Source organism: Falco biarmicus, chromosome 1, assembly GCF_023638135.1.
Source record: "Falco biarmicus isolate bFalBia1 chromosome 1, bFalBia1.pri, whole genome shotgun sequence".
Taxonomy (NCBI): Eukaryota; Metazoa; Chordata; class Aves; order Falconiformes; family Falconidae; genus Falco; species Falco biarmicus.
In genome coordinates, this window is record NC_079288.1 from 24,904,627 (window position 1) to 24,920,588 (window position 15,962).

The 15,962-nt window shown below is 42.8% G+C and overlaps 1 protein-coding gene across 6 annotated transcripts in view; it reads left to right on the top strand.

Annotated features, from left to right (window-relative positions):
* Positions 1 to 15,962, top strand: part of AUTS2 (activator of transcription and developmental regulator AUTS2) — a 790,836-nt gene that overhangs the window by 532,474 nt on the left and 242,400 nt on the right. The gene's annotated exons all lie outside the window — the stretch shown is intronic.

Here is a 15,962-nt window from a genome sequence, read left to right on the forward strand (position 1 = left end):
CACAGACCTCCTGGAGACAGAACTTCCATAGTGCGGTTATTGGTGGTTGGGACCACTGGAGCCATCACGCAAATACAAATATACTTATTCCTTATTTAAAAGGCAGAAATTAAATGTGCTGAATGAAAACTGTGTCTCATTTATGTGCAATAATCATATTTCTTGTATAATGTTCATATTAAAAATGCCAAGAAAGGATGAGATAATTTAAATTTAAAGCTCTCAAGTTAAACAAGATCAAAAATATTCCAGTAAGCCAATTTAAGTAAACTAATTGACCCTGTTTGTCTTAATGTATATCGGCCAGATTTTAATTTCTGTTTTTTCCCAGCCTAATAACTTGGATATTTTTTTATCCTAGAACACACATAGAGCTTTGGTTTTTGGTTTTTTTTTTCAGATTCAATCTGTGCAATACAGCTGTATGACAGGACACCATAGCCTCTCTATGGTATTTGCAAACCCTTACCGTTATTGCTAGGGCTATAAAATGATCAGTTTTAAGTTCCATTATATGATAGTCATGAAAACATTACATTCTATGGCAATGTAATTGTGTAAGAAAGAAAGAAACCACCAAAGTCTGCCTCCTCTCAGGTGCTGTAAAAATAGCTTTCATTCTGAACAAACGTGTTGGCTACTCAAGCCTTTATAACTTTATCACGCCTTTGTATGGCCGTGTCTGAGGTGTAATAAATGAACAACTAAAAATCCACTTGCACGTGCTAATAGGGGGAGTATTACAGGGATTTCAGGAGAGGTCAGAAGCTGATACATGGATTACGTGTGCTTGAGTCTCCACTGCTGCAGGTCCCTCCCGCCACGTATGCGGGAGCACAGAAATACCAAACCAGAAATGTTGGCAATGTTCCACTCAGTGGCCGCATTTTCCTCTCACCTGCACCAGCAAGGGAAGAAGCGAGGCTGAAGCTAGCAGCTTCAGTACTTCCCTCCTGTTTGAATCCTTGAGCTGTTCCGGCTGCCAAAAGTGTTTAGTCTAGTGAGATATTTTAGAACTTTCAACTCCAGGGTGACAATAGGCATTGCCGACTGCTGAGCGCTTTGGGAATCTGCCACTTGCTTAGGTGTCTTACCATGAATCAAGCTGTTCAGAAATTTGGCTTTACACAGTGCTGAACCCTTGGGAGTCTGGCCCTGCCGCTCCTGAAAATTCAACCTTAGGAGCCCAGTTCTGCCGCTGCCTGTAAGCAACGGGAATAGTTTTATGTATTAATAATATTAAGATTCAGTTTAGGGGCAGTATTTGCATGCTGTAAAAGAGAGATTTGAGGGAGAATTTTTCAGATTTCTAAATATCTACAGTGTTGGGTTGGTTTGTTTATTTTGGGAGGAGGTTTGCTGGTGTTGTTTAGCCTGCCTGGTCTGACCTTTGAGAGAATCTGGCTCCTTTTGCTTTTGGTTCAAGTTGCTTGCTCTGGAAGTTTTCCTGTATTGATTTAAAAAAAAAAAAAAATTTAAAAAAGTTATTTCAAATGTGGCTGGCGAAAGGGCTTGAAAATTCATCCTTTTGACACTCATCCAATGTGCTGATTTTAGGATCTGCATGTGAGCATTTAGTCAGAGGAACAAAGGGGACCTTCATGCTTTTTTCTGTTCCTCTCCAATGTGATTTACAAGCCTGGCTGGCCTGAGAGCAATCAGTGACTCGGTTTTCTTTGACCTGCTAAACGGGAAGGGACTTTTGTTCAGACCAAACCAGGACTTGCACTGAACCTTCCTTTGGTGAGGTGGGGGCTGTGCAAGTTCCAGTTATTTTGGGTTGCTGTTGGGTGCAGTGTTAGAGCTGACAAGGAAGGCGTTTTGACAACCAGCTTCGTTCCCAACCCTACGAGCTGCAAAATAGCTCCGGCTTCCTCCACCCACGCATGCAAAATTGTTTTTGAGCCCACAAGGTAAACTAAAGATATAGTTAAAAGTACCAAGTGGCTGGAATACCCAGGGATGTGAGAATGAGCAGAGCTCACACAGTGATGATTTGAAACAAGCCTTGTGGCTTTTTAATAATGTGCCAAAGCAGTCTCAGTGGTGGGCCAGCAGGCACCATATTCTATCTTCTGTGAAAGAACTGGGCCCAGCAGGCCCCGGCTAATGCAGACAGCCCCTTCACTCTGCTGGAGGAGACAGACTCCGAGATGGCAATCAAGGCTTGATTTGCCAACACATTTCCAATGATTAAAATGTAATTAGCACAACTGAGTGCCTCCTCCCCAGCTAATTTTAATACATGCTGTGACAGGCAGGCAGCCGGCTGTGCCTCGGCCCAGCAGCAGATGGAAGCAGAGGCAGCGGGAGAGGAAAACCATTTTGCGATGCGACTGTTCGCATCACAAAACCATCAGGGCGCTCGGCTCTTAGAAGGCCCTTGATGGCAGCACATCAAATTGGCGCTGTCATATCTGACCGTGGCAATGGCAGCCATCCTTCATGCTGTCCCAGAAGCACAGCAAGGCAATTTGCAGGTTTAACCCTTTGAGGTCTTAGGGGCAGACGAGGCTTCGGGAAGATGCCTGCACACGGGGTGTTTGAGTGTGATGTCCCTGGTAGTTCAGGGAGCATTGTTTACACTCTGTCATTTGGCTACATTTGCTCATTTTTCCAAGTATGAGTTAGTTGCCCAGAAGCATCACAATAACTGGTTATTTCTTCCCATTAAAAGCAGGAGTGCAAAGAATAAAAGAATCTACAGCTCAGAAATACCCTTGTATGTCCCTTCAAAGCCAGTTTTGAGAAGGAGGAGAGATGTCTCTTGCTGTCAGCACATGGCAGACATGAGCGACTTACTGAAGCCAGCCCTCCCAGGAGGGGAAGCAGTGAGTCCTCCTCTTCAAGAGTGAGGTGGTTTCCCTTCACTTCATGGTCATTTGTTCTAGTTGAAGTGGGTCGTTGTCTTTGGTGTCGGTAAACGTGTAGAGTCCTGTACAGTTTGAGTCCTTCCAGCTGTGAATTACCTACCGGTTGTGTGGGGACAAGCATATATTCCCATTGGGTAGTGTTAGTTGAGCGTCGCTGGAGCATGGATTTAGTTTCAATAGACAAAAAGATAGGAGTTGTCTTCTGTTTCTTTATTGCAGTGCCATTGTAAAATTCTGCCTTGTGCTACTGTTACTGTGTTACTGTGCCTTGTACTATGCCTGCTGCTTTCCGGCACTTCTTTTTATGAGAAAAGGTCAGAGCTTAGGGGAGACAAGGTTTGTGGTAAGGTGTGGTGGCAGAACAGGAGCTCAGAGATGGCTATTTCCCGAGTGTGACGTCCAGCGCGGCACCGTCCTCGCCTGCCTTCGTTTTCTCACTGGTGAAACAGCAATAAACCCACCTCGTTCAGCAGCAATGCTGAAGAGCCTAAATTAAACAAGGTTTGCACATATTGACAAGAAGTGATGGAAGGTGCTGTAAGTGTGGTGGGTGGGAAGAAAGAAAACATGTGCTCTTAAGCTCTCTTCAGTTGGGTATGGAGGGGAGGAGAGTCCTTGGTAAATCTGAAGCCTGTATCAAAGTGTTCCTCCATTCAGAGAGTATCTGCTAACATCTCTCCTTTGCATGTTAATAATTATGTTTAGGAGCTCTGAGGGAAAATGTAAGGCCAGCTTCTGTAATGCTTTGTGAGAAACTACTGTCTCCCTCCCTCTCGCTTTCTCTGAAGGACCCCATTGGTGTACTTCTTAGATTTTGTATTAAATTTCCTGTAGATCTCTCCTGCATCTTTTTATGATAGCTGCCACACAGGAAAGCTCTGCTGCAGGAAAGCTCTGCTGAATTTTCCTCAAAGATTAAATTGGTTGTTCAGATTCTTCTCATAGTCTTTTTATTTTCCCTCTCCCAACAGTCCTTCACATCCATACCAGCGGCTTTGCATCATTCCCTTTCTTTTCGTGTATTTGTAAATCACAGTGTCCTCTTGTAGCAGACTTTTTTTATTGATTATACAAAAAAAGCTAGTCAAGCAAGGCTGAAGTGGGTCTTAAAGAAGTGCTATTCCTGCAGCATGATAAAAATGAGTCCTGTGAACAAGACTAAAACTCAACATGCGCAACAACATCAACACCAAAGTCGTTGTACAAGCTGGCAGACCCACTGTTCCTGGGAGATGAGAAACCCTTCTGGCTCAGGAGTAAGTTCAGTGCTCATCCACAGCCCTTCGGAATTGTCCCAGCACAGGAGGGGGTGTTCACACTGGATGGAGTTGGCCTGAGTTGCTGGATAATAGGGAGTCCAAAGCACTAACGAGCTAGCCATGGAAGTAAGAGTGGAAAGAAGTGGATGTTTAGGGATTTATAAATTCACATAATTTGGGGCAATGAGGGTATGATCTGCTGTGACCTCCTGTATAGCACAGGCCATATGATCTCCACTAATTAATTGCACTGCCTTGAGTACAATAACTCTGACTGAAAAAGGGCACAAAATTTAGGCAAGGTTTTAATTTTTCATTACATTTTTTTAGTTAGGGAAAATCTGCCCTGTTTTTAAGTTGAAAAATAAGAAATTATTCCCCATTTTTAAAATATGTACCAGTCTAAATTTATCTGCTTTTTAGCCATTGCATCTTGTTATTCACTTGCGTTTTAGATTGAAGATAAAGCCTGCAGAGGTTTTTGTGGGGAGAGCATGTTTGAAATCTCATAGCCTTCCTCTTTACTAAAATTTCAAAAGAGATGAGAATCAAAATTCCAATCGTTTGGCATCTACCATCTATAAAATATAGGGAGCCTCTACCTTTCTAAAAAGTCCCTTGTGAAATTCCAGGGTTCTGTATTCATAGAGAGCATCTCTGGAGAAAGAGATGAATTTCCATGCTCTACCTAATCTGTCTCAGAACTGTACAGCACAGGCTGAGCAGTTTAAAAATCCTTTATGGATGCTGCACAAGATGCAGGTGGTTTGCTGGGATCATGCAGACAGAAATCTAGTATGGTTTTTTTCCTGTGGGATAGCAGTGATTGCAAAGATCAGACATGAAGCTTCTGCTCCTTCCAGGCCTTCCCTGGCTCCCCACATTCCCAAGCAGACTTGTTCTGCAAGATGCATCCCCTTCTATTTCGGTATGGCCCTTCTTTCTTGACAAAAGGTTCAACGGGAAATCCTGTGTTTTACATTCAGGATGTCTCCTGGCCCTTCCGTGGGGTTCCCCTTTGGAAGACACAATTCCTGGCAGTGTGAAATCTCAGTGCCGTTGCAGCTGGAAAAGGAGCATACGGGCAGTCTTAGCAACACTCCATGCCGTGTCAGCTACTGTCCTGCTTAAACACAGTTGTTGCTGGCAAAAGTCTTGCATTATCGTAGAGAAGGATAATTTTTCTGAACACTGTGCTAGCAGCCAGCTATTAAAAGCAATACCTTGCCTTGGCTGTGCCAGGTAGTTTGTCAACTGCTGATAACAGCCATGGAGCCTGTCATACTACTTATGATACAGGAGGTTTTATCACCTTACGCTGGTGGTAGGTTAATGCAGCAGTGAAAAAAACCCCAACCATTTTCCTTAGATCCTTGCCAGGAGTGTATTGGTGGTAAACTGAGGGCCTGGTTTTCCACGGTGAATAATTTATACATGAGAATGGCTCCTAAGACAGAGGTTTGGGTCTTACCTGAAGCTCCTGTAACCACGTGGTCGAGCACTGTGCCATGCACGGGTTTTGCACGGTGCAGCGCTACGGAAAGCGATATCAGAGTAACAGCTTTTATCCCAAACAGAGGAGGCACAGCTGGGTCTGGGGCTGATTTCCAGAGGTCCTCAGGAAGAGAGAGCTGGAGCAGCCCAGCCTGGAGCCTAACCCATACCTGAGGGGGGTGGTCGGACACGCCGAGGTAGCACTTCTGCCACTGCTTGTCCATGAAGAGGAAGCCCCAGCGGTGGATGCTCCATTGGATAGCGTCCCCCTGACTACCAATATTCTGACTTTTTCCCAGCTATTTCATGAATAACAAATGGTTGAGTCCAGCTGATAAATCAGGGATATACAATTACGCTTACCTCTAAACAGAGAAATGAAACTCCTGTTTTAAATTCAATTATTATAATTGCAGTATTCTGAAAAAAAAAAATAATGCGTTCATTTCCTAATAAGAGATTACAGATTCCAAATTATAGCATCACTTATGTCAAAACAGGAAATTTGAGGTAGGCAGGCCAAAGTGTGCCATTGTCTTTGAAATTTATATTTACTTGCTGTAGATTTAGAATAATCCTTCTCTTCCCTCAGGTCTAGCACAGAAAATTTATAAATTGTACAAAAATGATAAAGGCAGCAATAAATAATAATATGTAACAACGGTGCGAGTGATGAATTATAAAATAGAGAGTAGGAAAAGGAATGAAACCACAGCATAGAAGCCCGTTTACAGGGCTGAGTACACAGTCTGAGTTATTTTTCTGGCATTATGACAATGAGGAACATTTATGGGAGTTTGCAAACAGCTTACTACACAAATCATTTTGTTTCAGGTTATATTTATAGGGCTTAGTTAAGAGTTTTTTAGTATCCATTAAAATCCAGCATTCAGAGGTTTATAGCTCAGCTGTTAAGGTCTTATCCCTAAGGATCAATTGTTTTGGTTTGTTTGGGGAATTATTATTATTATTTATACAATTCAGTTTAAATTGCTTAGTCTAATGTAAAGATACAGAGCTCAAAAGCTAAAGGAGTTTTTGTTGTTTGTGAAAGAAGAGATGGCTTTTTATTCTTTATTTTTTGTTTCAAATATTATTTCTGCAACTATATTATCATGCAAATCAACTGACTCTCTCTTCATGTGTGTGTCAGTAGCCATTTTGTGCTCAGAGTTGCTGCAGCCTGTAAAAGAGAACAACCCCTGTGCAACGTTATCGATAATGTATTGCTGCTTCTTTATGTGCATTACTGTAATTTAAAATAAAAATAATTTTCAGTTGAAATGATGTAATTTGCTCTAGGTTATGCCATTTGGTAGGTGGAAGATGAGTTCTGTACTGAAACTAGGCATGATGTGTCTAGGCCCTGATCCAAGTCTTAATGCTTTCTTCTTCTTCGTTTCTTCTATCTACTAGGACCAAAATTCTTTAAGGCAAACGCCCTGTTACCCTGCAGGCTCTATAGACACATACAGTGAAAAGTAACCAGATCCCAAGGACCATACCATTTAATAGCCTGAATAGATGGAAAATAGAGGGTTTATAGAAGAGACTGGGTGGCTCGCCCAGGCGATACTGATTGCCAGTGACAGAGGTGGATCTGCCGAGTCCTAGCCCAAAGCTCTCTCTCCTCCATCATGTTGCTTTTCAAGCTACCATGAAGTATTTTTGGTGAGAGGTGAGTGAGATCCAAAGAGTATTACTGGGTCACTATTATTTAGGTAGATGTGGAGGGCTGAGAACCCGACACGTATGGAAAAGGGCAAGTAAGATACCTGATAGCTGCATTTCATAAACAAACATAGACACATTTGATACAGATAAACTGTGTATCTTCAGAAAGAATATTTTAAATTCTTAAAATGCACCTATCTGTGGAATTAATACAGTGGCTGTTCTTATTTAAATCCTTTTCCATTGTATCAAGCTTCCTTTGCGGCAGTATTTCCTAGCTATTTCTTGTTTAATTCTAAATATTCATGACATTAATTCTATTTAAGTGCTATGCTGTTATCTGAGACAAATTGTCAACATTTTTATGACAAACTACTGTATCCATTGCGTACAGTGCAGTCCCCAAGGAACCTGTTTGCTGTGGCTGACTATCAATCTCTGATTGAAAACCTGATTGACACCAATAAAAGCTTAGTAGTTCTCATTTCCCCATTTAAAATGACCCAAACAGCTCAATAGCCATCCGAGATCTATAGAGTGTCTTTAGCCTGTACATAATTCATCATCTCAATTATTGTGCTTTTTTAACTTCTAATTTTGGAACATCGGAACTTTTCTGTCGGGTCAATAGAACATTTGGTTACTCTCTTTTTGCCCTTTCCTCTCGCGTTGCAATCACACAGGACCCCAGGTTCCTTCTGGGCCCTGGAGAAGCATCTTTTCATCCTCTTTGCTTCCCGCTACAACCTTTTTTGTGGATTATTCTTTTTACTTTTGACTTGGCTGTATGAACCGTAAGCTCTGGACCTTCCAAGATCTGTAATACTCAGTTACAGGCAGAAGAAAGCACGTTGTTGCCTCCAACCTATTGATTCTGTTTTCAAAGTTAACTCAACCCTCACTTAGTTTTTTGTCCTGTAATTTCTATTTCTGGCAGTGATGAATAAAGGAAGAAACTCTCAGACCCCAGACTGTGAATGTAAAGCTGACAGTAAAAAAAAAAAACAACATTTAAGAGGAGTTCTCTGTGAGATACTGAGGTCAAAATTTGGCCATCTGGCAGTTAGGAACAGGCATGTGTGAAGGCACGCCAGGCACCTGCTGAAGGCAGAGCTGCAATAGCAAAGTCTTCAAAGGTTTGCTTGCTGCTTCTCAGCCATTGCATGGTTTTCATTTGTAGCTTCTCTTATCGAGCACAATTTCTAAATGAGGATGGTTGCTTCACTTTAAGGATGTACAAATGACTTGCCCTCACCTGTCAAGCATGATCCTTGTATTTTACCAGGCCCATTATGAACGCAATCTTTCTGTCGAAAATTTGCATACCTCCTTTCTTGAAAAGTAATGACAGCAATTTCTTTCCCTCCGCTCACTTTCTGAGTGTCTCATTTAACAGCACCTGTGAAACCGACAGGCGCAGAGATGAGAAGTGAAAGAGAGCAGTTGATTAAATCATCATCAAGTCGGGCCTCAGAAAGTCAATTCTGCTTCCCGTCTGCAATGATATCCTTTTATCTTAAAGTAATGAGCTATGGCACTTTTGCATCCGGTAATGCGATAAGTTCTATTAGCATGTTCCATTTGCTTCACAAGCAAGGGCAAGTCATTTCAGCAAGCTCATATCACTGCAATCAAAGCAATTGGCTTCACAGGCAGAGAAGAAAGAGGAAAGGCTCAGGGTGATTTTTATGGATCACAACACAGTGGAAAAAATAGATTCTTGTATTATTTTAACCCGTAACATGCTTTGCTTCTTGTCCATCAGGATATTTTGATTTCATTAGCCTGTAAGTATGTGGAAGACTCAAATTCCAAACTGAACTCTTGAGCTAAGACCAGGAGTTCTGAAAAATAGGAGTCTTTTCTTATACAGATACACTGGCTAATGCAGTATTAGTCATTGACTTCATTAAACGCTGCTTAGTTTGAGTCTTTGCTGTTGACTTAGTCCACAAGTATAAATGTAAATTTTTATATTTTTACTGCTATTTATTGTTTGGAGCCTGACGAAGTACTTATCAGTTGAAAAAACAGTAAAAATGACATTACACACTGCGAATTGTCATTATCAGTTGAGAGGACACATACATACTGCAGATTGTCTACAGCCAGAGAGGCAGGTAGGGAGGCAGCAGATGTACATTTGGAGTCCCAGAGACAAAGGCGTGTAGTCATTTTTTCACACAGAGCGTTGAGGAACTGAGGCAGGGAGTTCATCCTTCTGTCACGAAAGGGAACGGCTTCCTAAAATTAAGATTCAGTTGTGTTTGTGGCCAACAGCTGCTTGGTGCCCAGTTAGTCTAGTGGAATTGAGATGCCTGGCTTACAGCAGGCACTTTCTGAAGATGCTGAGCTGAGTAACTCGTGGCATCGTTAGCTTTCTAATGGTACATCTGGAAAGGCCATTTAGTCTACCACTGCCGTTGGTGGGGAGCATCGTCCCGTTCTTTGGGGATGGCTGGATTGGGCCTTAAGCACTTGTGGGATCATTGAGCAATGATACCATAAGGAAGCCATTGGGAGTGATAACCGGGGGAGAGAAGTTGCACTTTCCCAAGAACTGCAATAACTTACTCTCAGCTCAGTTTCCAGGGAGCAAAGAAAAATGTGGTTCTTACAGGGCTGGCTTCTCTACACCCTTCTCCGAGGGTGTGCCTGGAGGTGCCTGCGGATGTCGGTGGCATGTTTCCCTTGGGTGAGACGGAGCCCCGGGCAGATAACCAGGACAGAGGGCTGCAGCTCTGTCCCTGGCAGCCCTCAGGCAGGCTTTGTGCTTCTGCAGGCGCTGTTGCCTCCCCAGCCGTGCCCAGGGAGCCTCCCAGCCTCTCCCGTTCACACAGAGCTGCTAGCCTTCCCCTTCGAGTGCTAGCCCTGGCGATACAGGGACTGACACAACAGAACCAAACCTCAAAATCAGACCCACATTTAGCTGTCTTTCTGGAGTGAAATCCCCCTTTGCTTTACAAATAAGCCTGTGGTCTACCAGCAGTATGTATACCATCCACCAGTCGCCAAGGATTTATACACATCCTATGTAAATATAAGGAGGATCATCTTCAGCATGGATAGTAATGCAATCTGGTGTTTTCATTTTAATAGTCGAAATACAACTCTTTTTTATCAAACCAATGTTTTGTTGGTGGTAGAACTGAAAGGAGCCACTAATTGTGTCATTTTGCTATATAAAACAATCATAGAAGTCCTGGTAGTGAGGTATTAAAAAGAGTTATAGCTGAAAGTGGTTCTAAGTTCTGAATATTTTTCCTGTAAGGGGCCAAGATAACTTTAAATGTCCAAGACTGATACATTTCATCTGAAGTGAAGTAGTTTGGATAAAATGGAATTCAGATTAAAGGTCAACATTGCAATCTTTTCTCCAGACTAAGGTAATTTGTGTAAAATGGGACTTTTCTATGAATAATCCGTAATTTTAGCTTTTGAGAAAGCAGACCTTAAACTTCTCAGACCATCTCTGTTTCAGAGTCATTCCTTACAGTGAATCACTGTGGATAATGGTGAAGAATTGCTAAGCAGACTGTGATGTTAACCAATTTGCGAGATGCTATATATAAGATTCCTTGGCAAGGAGCTCCATGCTGAATGCTACTTGCAGGCAAAGTCAGAGATGGTAAAGAAAAAAAGTTAAATTCTTGCTCTTAGTTTCTTTGTGACTCTGCCTGTCTCCATTTCATCAATTAGAAAATTGCCCATTTATTCCCTGTCTGTGTCTCCTTTCATCTAGGAGATGTTTTTTTCTCCCTTTTTTCTTGGAAGCAAAGGTCTAATTGTATAGCTAAAATATCATCTTTGCCCTTTCCAGCGCTGTCAGTTTGTCATTGGATAGATGGACAAGAATATTGTAAATGTCAGTGTGAACATGGCTGAGGTCTGGGTTTTCCCTCATTTTCTTCAGATTTCTTTTCAGCAGACAGATGAGTAGAATCACTTTGTTCAGTGCTGGCGTTTCAGCAGCACTGACTCCTTTGGTGGCAATGATAAATGGATCCAAGATATGAAATAGCTGTTCCAGCAAAGTCCATTGAGCAGAGTAGAGAACAATGCCCTCCTCAATGTCATTGTACATGATATATTCAATGATTGCCACTTTCTGCACAAGAATGTGTTCAATCAGCAAGGTACATAGAAATCCATAGTGTTGCTTCAGCCTGAATGAGCTGGTGAGGTGGCACAGACCTTTACTCAGCTTGATTTGGACCAGACTCTCTCAAGCTATTAAAATGGGCTCAAATTATAGCTGTAACCACATAGGGTGTCTGATTGTGGAATGTGGCGTTGGGATCAGTCTCATTCTGCAGGTGCTGTGGGAGATGTGCTGTGCATTTTAACTTGCTCTTTCTCCAGCTGGGGCAGGGCATTTGGCAGGTACAAGTAACCTGTAGCCCCGTCTTCAGTTTTCCTTTTCTTCTACAGAACAGCAGCAATTAAACCTCAGATGGCAATTGGAAAGTCCTTTTCCCAGTTCCCATGGCGGTTATGTGTGTGCACACCCCATATCGCAGGGAACGCATCTTACGCTTTCGCAACTTGGACTGATAACAGTCATTTAGAAGGTTTAAGCTGAGGCTTTCTTTTGTTGGTAAGATGACCTTACGAGTTTGTGTGTTCCCTCCTCGCCTGGGGTTGATTTGAGGAATGACTGAATTCTGACTGCAGCACACACATGAAAATGTGCGTTTGTGCATTAGGGATTTTGATAAGCGCTTTTTGAGCATGAAGTTGCAGAAACTGCAAAGGGAGGCTTGAGCACTTGGCACGTGTGTGCCAGGTGATTTGGTGGCTGGTAGCCCACACACTTTAGATATTAAAGGTCTTAGAAAGGTTCAGTGATAACTATGGCCACTTTGAGCAAGCCATTGTCAGTCTGCTCTTGTTATTGCCCTTGATTATGTAGAAATTAGGAGCAACCTTAACGTTTCCATAGGTCCTCTAAGAATTGTATCTGTAGAGCTGGTGTTCAGTGAGCTTTATATGTCCCTTGCTTTGCATTTAGTTTGTAGTACTCTAGGTCCTCTGGGAAAACTGTTAAGAGTCCCTTCTGCCCAGTACAAGACTTTCTCAATTGTTAAATAGCCATTTTGAGAATTCTTCTGCTGAGGGGCCCATCGGGCTGTGGTTTGAAAAGGTCTGACAGCATTCTGTGCCATGCTCATTTGAAAACTTGGCCGTACGTGGGAGCTGTGGGTGCTCAGCAGTTTTGCTAATCTGCCTTTCATTTCAGTGCCTAAATGAGAGCTAAGGGCTGCTCGGTTGGGCGGGTTTCTGATAATGTGGACCAGCGTTCGGAATTTTCGCTCTGAGCTCGTCTCAAGCCTGGCCCTGGGTGACTGTAATCAGTCACGACTGGTGTGCAGTGTGGAGATAGTTAAGTGACTTCAGCCTGAGAATCAGGGAAAGAAGCCTCTGTTCAGGTGTAAAATGTGTCTGCAGCCTCCTTGTCCTGATTTGTCACATTATCACTCACAGCTTCCAGTGAAGTTATCCAAAAATCAGGTCATGCTACCCCTGAATGGTATTTTGGATTCCCAGTTATTTGTAGTCTATTCCGATGCAGCGTGTGCACAGAGCCATCGTTTCCTGAAACGAGACATGGGAGAAGACTGAAAAATTACCTTTTTGTCATAGGCGCTAAATACTGAAACTCAGCCCAAAGCAGAAGGCCAGTATAAAGCATTTGCATCACTTCAGTTCCAGAACAGTCTGATGCTCTGAGAACCACAGAGCACTTAAATCATTTTGCTTTTCTCTGTGGCCCTGGGAGGTAGAAAAATGCTGGAGGAATTGAGCAAGCAGTGCAGACTTGTCTTCAAATTGACCAGTAATTCTGAATAATCAACTTCACGGTTGTCAGCTTTGGTTTCCAGGACCTGTTCTCCAGAAGTGGTTAGCAGTAAGCCTGTAAAAGATGGAAACACCTTGTGCTTCAGCACCTCTGGGAAGAAAATGCATCCAAAAACGTAAATGAGCACATCAGAGCAAGGGCCACTGGGGAATGTGTGTGCAAATGCAATGCCCAGAGTGCCTGAACAGCAAAGTAGTCTCAGCCATTGGAAGAGCACACAGTTGCTTCCATTCAGTTTCCAGCCTGAGTAAAAAAACCTCTCATTTCTTCTGCAAGGCTTTTTGGGGTTACCCCTGCACAAAAATTGTCTGGTTCTTTCCGTGAACCAGAGCAAATCCACATATTTAATCCCGAGGGAAAACTGAGCTTAACATGGATGTGCAAAACATGCACATGCAGTGTGTATGCCCGCACACAAAGATACACGTATATACATACTGCACGTAAATATAACCCCAATGCAGTGCATAAAGCCCTTTTTCTCCTGTCTCGCCTTCTTTTCTTTCATATAGCTTGTCCATAAAATTCGACTATTGGAACAGGACGGCGCTGCTGGACGGTGGGTCTCCTTCCCCTCATGCCCCTCCAACAAAACCTCTTTATGAGTGAAATAGATGCCTTGTGTGCGCAGGACTCCTGGCATTTTACAAAGTGTATCTGGAGCCAGGCTAGGCAAACGTTAGGAGCTGTTTGCTGAGTGCATTTATTGCCTTTGCATAATTTATGAACTGGAGGGGTTTGACCATCATTCGTCTCTGCCAGAGGCTGGCACTGAGGGCTCTGGAGGATGGAGCTGTAAATTGGATGGTGCGCTCCTGCTGAGCTCACAGCAAAGTCCTCGGGTCAGTATGGGAATTTAATACCAGGAATGGAACTGTTTTCTCAGAGTGCCATGTGGGCCCCCGTGCAGCAGAGGCTTTTTTGGCAGCCACAGTGACTGGCCAAATCGCGAAGCTGTCAGTCACTGGGCATGTTGTGAAGGGAGCCTGAGCATTTTTAATCGGCTTGGCATCCGTGCTGCTTCCATAATGGACACCAGTAGGTCTCAGTCCTTCGCCATATGCTTAACTCTGGAGACAAGGTGCTTCTGGGTATAGCAGTAATTATTTGATGTGGAATTAAGCGGACCTTGAAATTAGAACTGGACTGTCGGAAAGCAGGAGGCTTAACACTTTGATGGAAATAACTTCCCACCGACATCGCTCTGTGCACTTTCTCTGCGCATGCACTCGGATGTGGGTAACTGTTTTGCTGGCAAATTCAGATGTTACTGCTGGCAAGTACTCTGCTCCCCAGGTACTTGCAATGCAGAAAACACAAACCCCTGAGCTCCAAGCTTATGAGTTGGGAAAAACTTAATCCACAGTGGAGGAGAGATTCCTTGAACCAGACAAAAAATGGTGGGGGAAGGAGAGGCTGCAGATCTGGGTCACAGGACACATGTGCATGTGCCCCAGTAGGGAGAGCGGATGGCACGGTAAAACCCTCTGAACCCTGCTGCTAAAAGGGAATCATTGCGCTTTTTACCCCCTTTCTTTCGCCTTTTGGATCCAGGTATTACAGGACTTGTATTGGGGTTTGTCTGGAGGGTAGACAAAGGACACAAACAAACGGAGCAATTGGTTCTGAGCTCCCTGTTTTGAAACGTATAAGATGTGTCATACATTATAGTACACCCTAACATATAGAGCACACAGCGCAGGGACCCCAGAACCACTGGGGCCTCCTGGCTGTAACCAAGCAGTGGAAGAAAGTGCTGTAGCCCAAAAGCTGAATTTTTCCAACTGTATAATAGATAGAGTAAATGGGAGATCTTTCTGACGTGCTGTGGTCTTCATGGATGAAAATGCGTGTGAGTGCGTGCTTTTTTGTAAACGTAGGGCTTTGCTTCACAAACGTACTTAACTATGCTCACCCTCATACCAAAATCTCATATATGTAGTCATGCTGGAGTCAAAATGCATAGTTTTCACAGGGAAGGGTATGAATGCTTTACATAAATACCATACTGTTGTAGAAACGTGCGGTTTTCCTTTTGTCAATTAAGTACATGTTGTTCATGAACTTGATCGTTGTGTGAGGGTTTCAAACTTCAAGCTAAACCTGTCTCATATCTCTACGTTCCCTCTCATTTTTTTGTTACCGGAGTATTTAGGTGCAACTAGTGCTATATAAATCATTTCAGTTATTAAATGAATTTCACTTCCATTTCTATTTAGAATTATCTGAAAGCAGATTGTAATTTTGTCTAATCTTTGCGTCATTTTAAATTATTTGAGCATACCTAGAAATAGTTCTTAGCTTTAATTTGTTAGTATGTAGCTCGTTGGTGTGGGGCAGGCACCTTTTCACCCCGTGTACCAATGAAGACGAGGAAAAAGCCAGTGAAACAGAAAAGTTGTAATTAAAGAACACACAGAAGATGATTTGTAGAGATCAAATACATACATTTGTGGGTGTATTTGGCTGTCCGTTCACATCCCACTGTATAGTTGACCTTTGGAATTCATAAAGTATAACTAATTTCAAAACAATTTGGTTGTCTTATGAAAATACTCAAAGATGCATTAAACAGGATACAAATGCATAAAGGGCTTAACTGTCTGCTCTAACAACATAACACGATGCCAGTCATTGATTTAGGGAAGCCTGGTTCTCCTGCTCGGTGATCTAATGCTTTCCTTCGAAACATATTGAGTGATAGAGACAATTCAGATCTCTAGGAAAAAAAAACAAAACCAAACCAACCACAAAGAGTTGTTTTCCTCGTCCTTCTGCTGTAGAGGTAGCCAAGTATGACCA